A 12,195-nucleotide genomic window follows, 5' to 3' on the forward strand; every position below is an offset into this window, starting at 1 on the left:
CAGGAAGTCAGCCTTCTTTCTCATCTCACAAATGTGGATGGCCTTATTGCATTTCCTGTTTTTTTCACGCGCTTCACACAACACACCCAAACAAGGCAACAGGATGTTTAGCTATCAGAGGCATCCCTAGCTAAATCCAATCAGGGTCATCACAGTTCTCTTTAAGATGGTAAACAAGCTTGCATTCTTTTGTACCCAACAAGCAACCTCAGAATAAAAGATGTGTTTAGCTGTACACAAACCTCCTTCAGCCGAGTCCAACACAAATATAATCGTGCTTGACTTTCAGGAAGATAGTCAAAATGATTCACAGATCATAGTTTAATGTGATTTGAGTCTGGGCATTTTTTTGTGATTAAGTTAGCACTTACGCTCATTTTTCAGTCTTAGCTTTTTGTTGGATTGGATTTTTTGTATTCCAATCAGGAACTTGAGACATTTATTTCTGATTTAGAATATGAGTTAAGATTTGAAACAAAGAAATAAAAGCCTACTTGTCACTTTGACAAGAATCCCAAATTAGTCTGTTGAGCTGTATATGTTTGATATTGAGAATTATACTTATATTAATTGTCTGCTTACAACTAGTGAATAGAATATGATGATTAAATTAAAGTGGCAAATCCTAAATCTAAAGACGAATATGACAGAATAGGGTAAGGTATATTTCAACATTGAGAATTCAGTAACCTGAGCAGCCTTCACTATGTTAAATTTATTTATGAATTTATGAAATTCATAATATTTTAAAAATTTCTTCATGGCCCCTTTCATTCAAAATAGCATTCAAGATAAATTTCTTGTACTGGACCGTGATGACTCGAATCAGATGATGACTTCAAAACACAGGTGATGTGATCACCAGCTCCCAGCAGCACAGACAGTCTTAAGTCACAAGAGAGGAGAAGTGAAGGCCTCTTTGTATAGCAACCAAGGGAAGGAAGTTCAGTGTCTGCATAGTCGTTGCCATACAGTCTGCAGAGACCTCATCAATTGAGAAAGACCGGAGACGGCTGATGACTGATCATGATCTAATCTGAGCCTTCTCTGCCTTGTATTTTGGTTGAGTGGGGTCTTGAGTAGTTACCTTCAATTAATTTAGGCTCTTGCCATTTTTTTGATGCTTGATGATCCAATCTGGACCAAGGGGTGTGACTTAAACAAGAAGTGCTGTTTTTTAAAGTCCTGGCAGCTGAACACAACGATGCATACCTATGATTAGTGTGGGCCTAGTCTCAGAAGCCTACAACTTTTAGGTGCGTTAATTGCAGGGTGGTGAGTAGAAAAGGTGTAACGGCCAGAGGGGAAGGAAGTGTGAGGGCCTTCAGGTGTGTTTGACTATGTGCTGTGAATACTCTCTCTCTCTGTCTCCCTCTGACTGTTGACACACACGACCAGTGTGGAATTAAAGATGCATACATTTCTTATATTGCTGAATCATCCTGTCGGAGAAATCCTTGATTTTATACAAGCTGTGTGACAGGAAGATGTTCTCAAGAATGTCTCAGAATAGAGGTGGATGTGGCTAACTAAATGAGTTTAGTGTGTCAACCTTAAAGAGATAGTCTTGTGACCATGTGCAAGGATGTTGATTCAGATGGAAGGTCAATATGGCTGCAAAGCCCTTGAAGGAATCACATCTCTGGAATTGTCCACGTTCTGTAAATGGCCAGAATGTTAACTATGTCAGCAACCAAACACCAGAGTGGAGGTTGTTGTAGAAGGAAATAATTGCTGTATGCTTAGAATAAACAGAAACCAAATGTCACGCTTCCTTAAATAAAGATTTTAATGTCACACTGTATGTTGAGCAGCTTTTACCTGAGTAGATATTACATGTGTTGAGGCTCATGCAGTTTTTCTCTTAACATTAGATTTGCTATAAGGTGTAAAAGTAGCCTTGATTAACGTTAATGTTTAAGATCTGTTCCTACAAGCTCTGATGTCTGAACTCCAAAAATGGGAAACTAAATTGGTTTCAGTCGCAGTTTTTTTCTGTGCTTGAGAGTCTGTTACTTCTTATTGTTTGTGTGTTGTGCGTGGGCTTGATTGAAACCTGATCTAGCTGGGGAAGCTGTGTTTAGGGTGAGGTGGACAGGCCTTTGTTGCTGCCTGAGGGGTGTTTATTTGGGCGGCTTCAGTTGGCTTCCCTGTAATCATCATCCAGCCCCACAGGATAGAAGGGATTAATGAATATGTTGGAGGGGAAGTTACAGATGACTATTTACCATTCTCATGGGGATGAGAAGGAACAGCTTGAGATACACAGGAGAAGAAAAAGTTTTACTGTGTGTGTGTGTGTGTGCGTGGGCATGCGTATGCATGTGCACACATTTATGGGTATTTACTTATAAAAGACAAGAAAGGAAAGAAGTGTAGAGACACACATTTTTTCTATCATAATAATCTCATGTTTGTAATTTTATTGCAATAAACCTAAGATAATAGTATGACAGCCTAAGAAATATGCTTTCCTTTTCCTGCTGAGGGCCAATTGAAAGGAGCAAATTGGTACTACTGTCATGACTGTATGGTCTAGACAAAAGTACTACCAACTGCGAGTTAGCTAGTTAACTCAGTGAAAAGAGTGGAAACAGGCAGAAACGGCCAGACCAGCAAAAATAATCTGGGTCATAACCCCCAATAAAACCACACTGTAGTGAATATACACTGACGCTTTTCTGCAGATTCAACAAAGTTGCTGGTTGGTGGATTTTGTTATCAATTGACAAAGCCAGTTTGAAGTCTTTGTGTTAAGTAGCAGGCTGCCTGAGATGGCTTTATATTTACAGTATAGCCATGAGAGTAGTATCAATGTTGTCTTTAATTCTCAGCAAGAAGATTAATATGTTTTCCAATACGTGTGACTATTTCTATATGTATTGACACAACTGAACTATTTAGTACTATAAAGATATCGAATTTTTTCCCCTCCAGATACATCAATTGATTTGGTCTTTTCACTGTAATGTTTCTATTCCACATCAAACAAAGTGGAATAAATGAGTGAGAAACTCTGACTCAGACATGACTCCTCATATTACCTCCAGAGAGAGTATTCCGATATCCTCCCTGTTCCCAAAACATGGCATCACTCAAAGCAATTTACAGACACACAGACAAATTTTTGCAATGAAAATAAAGTCACAATAAGCCCCCCTCCTCCTCAGCTGTGTAGACACCGTCCCTCTCTTTCTCTCCCATGTAGCCTCCTCCACTTAATCTTCCCGCTCATCTGGGAACCACAAGCACCCCTCCATGAAGAGATGCATTGTGCCCAGATTATTTGATTGTTTTCAGATGTTGAAGCTTTCCTACACAAAAGGGGAAGAACAGGGTTTGTCCAAAAGCCCTAGGCTACTTGGCCAATAGCTACACACAGGGAGGAGTGGTAGAGACTGGCGTGGGGCTCAGGGAACGGACACACGAGTCAGGAAGTGACCCCTGCAATGCCAGATTACAAACAATGTGCTCTCTCAACTTCTGCAGTCCTAGCTGTGGAACATACCACTTCTGCGTCTGCCAAAGGGGTGGTGCCTGTTAGAGGAAGGAAGGATGGTTTCAGCCCTCTCTCTCCTTCTCTCTGTAATGCTGCACCCATTCAGTGAGTGGTGGAGTGGGGGTAGTCGGGCCAGGAAGGCACTTCACTGATGAAAAGTCGCCACATGGAAATGGATGAGAAGTGGGCTTGGGGGGGGGGGGGGGGGTGAGTGGGAGAAGGGCGGGAATTGGCTTGTGCTATAAGAAGACATGAACAGCAATGTAAAGGGAAGGAGGCGAGAGGTGGGGGACTAGGAAGGAGAATGAGGATAACGATAATGATGGGGAATGCAAGAATAGGGGAAGTAAGCATAAGGGTGAAGGGAGGAATACCAAAGACTAATGGTCTGATTCAGAGCTTGTCAAGCATGGAGTCCCGTGCCTGTGAAATAGCATGTAGCACACAACCTTCCCCTCTGTCTGATGGTGGAATAGTGTGGAAGGAAAACAGCGCTTTAAAACTGAATGGACCTTTTGTTCTGAGGTTGTTGTGCCTTTACATTTGATCAAGCCTGCAAATGAAGCTGCTTTACACCAGGCTAATATGAACTCTCATCAATCCTTCCCATTTACTGACATCCTCCCTCCCAGCATCCGCTTTTATCAATTTAACTTGCCCACATCACCCCTAAGAAGAGGTGGCTTTTGCTATGGCCTTCCTGTGTGTGCTGTTTGTCCACATGAATACTATTTGGCTTCTTCTCTTTTTAAATCTTGTCAGGCTAATAGCAAATTCTTCGATCTCCTGATAAATGAAAGGAAAGATTCAAATACAGACATACACACATAAGCACACACACACACATACTCACTCCGCCCCCGTCTGCACTGTCATGTGTGACTCACAGTGCATCACAGCATCGTATGAACTTCAAAAAGACACTGGCTGTACATTCACAGCGTATTCAACCCCTCCTCTTTAAATAGCTCAGCCTCCTCCAAACCGAAAAATCCATGCATTAAAAATTATTGAATCATACAAGTATTACAGAGGCAGAGAACATCTTTAAATATACTGTAATGGAGTGAGCAACAGCAGTAATGCAAAGAGTACTAGTTTGTCTCTGTTAGAGCATACATTAATCTGGACCAGGGAACACATATTTGTACGTAGAGACAATGTGGAAAGTATATACTATATGTGCATTGTACACAGGTTTATGCAGGTAGTTTAGAAGCCCAGTGATTTGTGATTGAACATAATGTGTTCTTGAACTGTATGATGTTTGTCTTAATGCATCCGTGTATGTGTGTGTGTGTGTGTGTGTGTGTGTGTGTGTGTGTTTTTGATCTGGAATGCACCTGGCCTGATAGGCAGGCAGAGGAATGTTGAAAACTGTCTCTCACCCAGGGAGGCAGGACTGGAATGTGGCCCAGGTCCTTTTCTCCTCTCCACTGCACAGCTCAGGAGAACTCCAGGTTCATATGCGCGTGCACACACACACACACACACACACACACACTCACAGACTTGCACATGCACCTGGTCCAAAGGCCTGGTTCTGTTCACAGCCAAGCTTCCACGTGCATCTGTGATGTGGTGTGTGTGTGTTGGTGGGATGTGGGGTGGGCGTGTTGAAAGTGCTTTCCATCCTACCCACAAAGTGTGTGTGCATGCACGCATGTGCTTGAATGAACAAACTTCTCTAGAGTGCAACCTGAGAGCAATTAATTTTTCCTTTCGAGCTGGAGCTGTGTAATTTTCATTGCTTCACGCATTGTTATTAAGTCGTTCCATGGTGCTGCAAATTCCAGCCAACAAAGCGAGCTTACTGCTCCTTTTAAAACTTGCCAGATCTGCTGCCCCTTCACTTCAACCCCCTCAAATCTCAATTCACTCCATTGAAGGTCAAGTCCTCAACACACAGAATTTTGAATAAGTGAATCAGCGTCATCTTATTTTATTATGTGGCACCCAAATTTAGATTTTCAACCACAAGATAGATGCTGGTGGTCCAAAGAGTTGTTTCGTCTATTCTGTCCATGTCATAGAATTGACCATGATTTTTATATAGATTTACCAAAATAAACAAAACAACAGAGTTTTTTTTTTACATTTTGCTTTCCTCCTTCTGTGTTTTGCCATATATGAAATGCTATCCATTCTCTACTTGGCCCATAAAGCTGCCTCTGGCCTTAGCTCACAATGTAGCACTCAGATCAAAGAGTTAATTAAAGAGCCTAGGAAGTATGGAGGAAGTTGGCCACCAGCACACATGCAGACTGGAAAGTTTCTTAATTGACTGGAAGTAATTAGTCCATTTCCTACAGTAAGTATGGCTTGTCAGAGTCCTAACACATTTGACTATCATGAGGAAGTTCAGCTTTCTAAGAAGCCAGTTATGTAAAAATATGTTGATATCAATTTGTCCAGAAAACTGAGTCATATTAATACAATTATTCATTCCTGTGACCATTGACAAAAACCCCAGATGCTTGTTTCTGTAATTTTGGCCACTTGGGAATTATAATACCACAAAACCGATCACATGCTTTTGTTCAAAAGTCTCCTGACCTGATGTTAGAGGAAGAAAGAAACTACAACTCGAATTCACCAAAGTTTTTTTTGTGTGTGTTTTTTAAGAGGAACTATATATATATATATATATATATATATATATATATATATATATATAAAGATGGTTTGCATGGTTTGCATAGTGCTGTCATTCAGAACCAATTTACTGCATGGCAGTCTTGAGACTTGCAGAGCCAATTGATTTTTACATTGCCTTTTTGATCTCTTACACAGTGCCAGGATCTGTGGACTGTTTTCTCAAATGGGACAAATAAACAGGGTCAGTGTTTATTTGAAATGGGTAGAAGGAAGGAGAATTGCAGAATACAGGAGGGAAAGAAGAAAAACAAAAGGATGTGGGCGTGTGTGAGTGGAGGAAAGAGGGAGACCAAGGGGTAAAAGTGGTGGGAGTAATTCTACCATTAGAGCCTGTTGCATTGACTCTGACCATGGCCTGAAAGGCAAATCAAAGCTTTTCCATTCACACTGAAAGTGGCTTTATGTGGGTTGACAGTAGCATTCGGCTGTATAACAGAGCCCTGGTGTCACATGGACACAGTTTCTTCTTAATACTACTGCCTGCTCTGCTAGTCTCTAACGATTTTCACTTGTATAAATTCCATTGTTTATTGTTCACTTATTCAAACGCCTAACCTATTTATTTGTATTTACATGTTGGTGTTTACAGATGAGTATGGTTTACTGAAGGAATTTTAACCCCACGCATGTACATAAATGTACCTGTGCTATAGTGTTGGTATGCATTTGTAATGGGTTTGCACATGTGAAAGTAGAAGGGCATCACGTGGAACATGTAGGTGTGTGAATGAACAAGCAGCAGCCTTGTTGCTAGGTGAAATTTGAACGGCTTCATTGTCAGCGCTGTCTTTTGGCCTGTACTGCCACCGAGTGGGTAAAGGTTGAATTGCAGCTCGTGTCCCACCTGCAGGATCACACAGTGCATCATTTATTTGTATGGTTTTAGATTTAACAGTTTAGTACAAAAAAATTCTGAGAAAACTATGGATAAGATATGTCTGAAGCTAGGCCCAAAGGCAGGACAGGGGTACATAGCAACAGCCACCAAATTAACAAACGTTTTTTTCTACAGTATACAACACAGCTGAGTATACTCCTGTGCAATATTCGGAAAATTATACAATAAATGACAAATTGCAACTTTTAAATTGTTTTTAAATTTTTAGATAAAATGTAACACAATGTCAAGATTAGCTGCATGAACAAGTTCACAATAAGACCTGTGAACACAACAGCTCAGCTCTGATTAGGAGACATAATAACAGAAGGTGCAGAGGCGGTCCTCAAAAATGACACAACACATAAGTGATGAGGCTGTTTACAGAAAATTGCACTGACAAACAGATTGATAAGTGCTTCTGACTTGGCATAAGGATTATCTGGGCGTTTCTGTGATTTATCAGACACTGCAAAGGACATTACACAAAGTTAAAGATTACAACCAAAATGAAAACCACTCCAAATGGTGCAAAAACTGCATGATTAAACGTTGCCAAAGAACAGGGTTGGCAGGACACGCTTTGGTCAGATGAACTCAAAATAAATTTTGGATCATACCAGATCCAGCATGTTGGGTGTGGACCTACCCAGGATTGCCACAGTGACCACATAGTGCAGACTCTGGTTTCAGAAGGTGAAGGGACGATGACATTTTGAATTGACAGTATGAATGCAAGCTTTAATACAAAAATACTCAATAAAAAGCTAACTCCCTGTCTCAAGGAGATTGGCAAGATTCACTTTTGCTGTGCAAGCTGTGAAAATCATGCATAAGCTTTTAAATAAAACAAAAGCAACAAACCCCCATCAGCCAAGACTAGCCAAAATGATCCTTTTGTCAATAATGGCACAACACTACTCCACATCAGAAGAATGATGCCCAGGATGATACAATTTGTCATCAAAAATAAAGTAAAAACATATATCCAAAATAAAGGGAGGAAATCTCATTAATGACGTCTAATTATTATTATTATTTTTTTTTTCACTGGTTCTTGTTAAGTAGATCTTCCATCATAGTTCAATTAGTTAAATATGTTTTTGTTTTTGTACCTGATTGATAATTTTTTTTGTTTGTCTAGCACCCCCCTGTGGATGAGGATTTGATGTTTAAGAAATGGCTCTGTGCCCGTGAGAGAGTGATGTCCCCTTCCTTATCAGCCTGCTCTAATGTATCACAGCATGGGATTTATAGTTTATTATTTATAGTTTTTATTTTTCCAGATCATTTATGTTAAAAGACTGTATATTTTTATTAGTATAAACAAATCCAATAAAAACACAAAACAGCTAATGTGTCCAAAACCAGTTAAACAGATTTGTCAGCCCCAATTTCTCTTTCTTCCTACTGAAGAGTGAAATTGTGAAAAATGGGTCAAGATATAGTTTGATCTTTTTCAAAAGCTCAATAATTTCCTAAAACAACTGACACTTAATTAGCCAATATTAACCAAACAGGAATATAGTGAACAACTTTCAGCTGCAGATAGACATTTAATGCTCTTGTGAATATTTATGGACAAAAAACAAGAATATACAATGCTCATATGTGCTGCAAATAAGATAATAATTCCCAGTTTAAGAGTGGGGCTTACTGATGTGTTTGAAGAATGTTTTTGAACAAAATTTGCACTCTAAGTGAAGTACTGAAAAATGGCTCAATGTAATATGTTTTATTGCAAATTGTACTCTACGGTGCATCCATGGATGTTTGGAACTTTATTGCTCAGTTGACAAATGATATAGTGCTTGTCATGCAAGGTAATATAACAGAAACAAATTGATCTCAAAGGTTGTTTACCACCATTTAACCAACCAACATATATCAGTGCAGAAACTGTTGAAGGCCTTAACTTAATACACCTCAAAGAACATCAGGCCTGTCAAGGAGGCAACTGCATCATTTTCATCTCCACCACTACAACAGTTTTATTTCCAGATGTTCCCCTTTTGGTCTCACATTGGATCTGAATTGTGAAAACCTTTTAATTTCTTGACCTCTCAATCATGACCCAGATATAGTAGATATAGGGAAGAAATAACGTACTTTTTTCAGATAGATTTGACCCGAGCATGTCATGTTTTTGAACACAAAATATTTATGTCTTTTATGGCTTTATAAGAAAACACATTACATGTATTTTGCATTTAGGTAAAATGGAGACCCTGCCACACTTAATATGACTGAAAGATTAATAATGATTTTTTTAAAATAATTATCATGATTATTCATTCATCATTTTCGTAATTTGAATCTACACAAGAAAATTTTAAATAGTGGTTACATTTAGAGATTTTAACACTCAAAATGTTGATTTGGTCGAGAAGATTTTTTTTTTTAAAGACTGATTTTTGAAACAATAATAAATTAATTCCTAGCCCTAAACTGCAAACATTGTGTTTATTATTGGCTGACCAAGTGCGTTTAATGTACAAAAAGGTGAAAGGTTAAGGTGAAAGGTTAAAGGTTGCCGAGGGTCATTCCAGTGATATCTGCCAGCCACGCAGGGAGCGCGCGCAAGGTAGCTAAACTCGAGCGGGAAGTCCCACAGGAGCAAAGAGGGAGACCGTCCGTCACCGGATAAAAAGGAGGAGGATATGTGTGAGGTGTTCTTCAAAGCAGAAAAAGTGTCGTCGCGTTTCGGAGGAAGAAGTTGCTAAAGCAGAGAAATCCGGCCGCCCAGCGTCGCGCTAATTAGCCCGAGGAGTCGCCATGTAAAGGTACACTTAAATTGGCTACGCTTGTTGTGTTCAATCTGCTGTGGCTGTGTTGGCGTACAAACACGGTTGTGTTGTTTGGCGTTGCTTTGCTATGCAAACGTGGCTGTACTCGCTTGGTCTCAACTTTCTTGGCTTTGTGAAACCTGAGTTTGATGAAACTCAAGCTATCTGAAGTCAGACTTTTGGTGGTGAGCTTTGTGTTTTTGGTGTTTTTTGTGTGTTTGTGTGCGTGCGTGAATCAGCTGCTTATGGCAAAGTGGTGAGTGTGGCTTTATCATTTTGTAGTTAACCTTTGGGTAGCTAAGATTTTGTTTGTTTGTTTGTTTGTTTTTTGTAGTTTTTGAAAGGAATCACAGCATAAGTTGATGGCTGAACTTATGGCACATATTCACTTGTGTGATATGTGATCATTTGAACATGTTACTTTTTGATAAAGCATCCCAATGGTTTAAATGCAAGGATGAAGTGATGAAAAATATGTCGTTGGTGGATTTGAGTATCAATCAGTCAATCAAACTTTATTTTTATAGCACTTTTCATGCCAGTGGTGGCTCAAGGTGCTTCACAAGATTAAAAAAAGGAACAAAGGATCCATAATAGACAAATGTACATTCACATACTCATTCACACAATTTTAAAGCATTGGAAATGGATAAACGGTAGAAGATGAATGAATGAATAAATGAATGAATGACCAGTTTCCGGGATTTAGTGACATCCAGTGGTGAAGCTTCAGATTACACACAACTGAATTTCCAGTGGTTATTGTAGAAATGTGAGTAAGATGGAAACACAAACACATGTCTGGCTCCATGGAAAAGGTCTTCAACTTTTGTGTGAATGGCTCATTCTAATAAGATTTAATTCTTAGTTCCTGGTGTTTATGACCATCATATTCCATTTCCGTCAAGCGAGCTACCTAAATCCTACACACTGGTATTTTAACATCAGCTGTGGTAAAGCAGAGCAGTTTTTTACTGTTATGATAATATAGTGGTTATTTAAAAATGGTGGTGAAGCTTTCAGTTTCTGTTTTTTTTTTATTTGTGCTTTGCAGCAGTATGTTAGACTTGATATCAGAATGAATTTGATACATTAGCAACTTCTAACAGATAATATTTCCTGGACTTCTTTGTGGGGCACTACTTCATTGTTCCATGAAAGGATGGATAGGCTTTCGTTTTTGTTTTTAATCAGATTAATCAATTCTTTGGAGCATTGTATGAAGAGCTCCCAAAGTTATATAGCAATACATGGATACAAATAAGAGGGCGAAGAGAAGGACATAAAATTTACTTTATCAGAGACAAACATATTTACAGTGGGGGGGGGGGGGGGGAACTTAGTTTGAATTGTTTCATGGATACCAAACCCCCACCCTAAAATGTAAAGCACACGTCTGTCTCCTTAAGGCGTGCCACTAGTGCTTTGATCACACTGATGTTTTGATCCTTTTGCCATGAAGGGATGACTGTCATTGTCATTTAACACACCCCTCAGCAGTGTAGCCCAGATATGTTGAAAGAATCATAAACATGCACATACAGGAACTTTAATTCCACCATCATCGTCATTTTCTGGCATCTTGGCAAAACATTTGTCCATCGCATCAACATCTGGCATTACAATTACGCCAAACATGAACTATGTAAGAACATCCCAACTTCCCCTGCAGTGTCAAGTTTTTTTTTCCACTGTACACTTTGTCAGCTTGATGAGTGAGCATGGGTGAATTTCTTTTGAACTTGATAACCTTGGTGTTGATGAGGGCGAGGCGCAACATGCGAGATGCCGAGTAACCGATCAGCTGCATTAAATGAAGATGTAGAGGAAAATGTAACCAAGTGAACTATTTATAGAGCAGGTGAAGACAGGACGGTTAAATGCTGCTTGTTATCTGAGAGTCCTCTTTGATGTTTGATTCATCCTAGATCAACAACATTCTGCTTTTATTCTCAGGTTTCCTTTTTGGTTTTGCATGAGCTAGAGGCTACAGAGGTTATTACTCTGCAGAATTCAGCTAGTCAGTATTTTAGTAAAATATTGTTTGCGCCCTCAATGACTGCAGATACCACAAATAGAAATATTATTTTTGGTTTTGAGAGCTGTAAAGAAAGATCACTGCTCTAGCATTTTGTTGACAATAATTCATTATTTTTCGTATCTGTTCTCTTTGCATTTTCGCAGTATTTCAAAGTAGAAAGGTAGTGTAGTGATTGTTCACAGTAAGATAGCCAGTATCACATTTAAAAAGGGTTTAACATAATTCAGATTTCAATTCTTATTTGGTACTTGTGTTCACCTAAATGTTGATTGAAACATTTTGGCACATTGGACATATTGAAACAACAGCTCTGAACTTCTAAATTGCGTGCAAC

The sequence above is a fragment of the Echeneis naucrates genome, chromosome 22 (assembly GCF_900963305.1).
Source record: "Echeneis naucrates chromosome 22, fEcheNa1.1, whole genome shotgun sequence".
In the NCBI taxonomy this organism is placed as follows: domain Eukaryota; kingdom Metazoa; phylum Chordata; class Actinopteri; order Carangiformes; family Echeneidae; genus Echeneis; species Echeneis naucrates.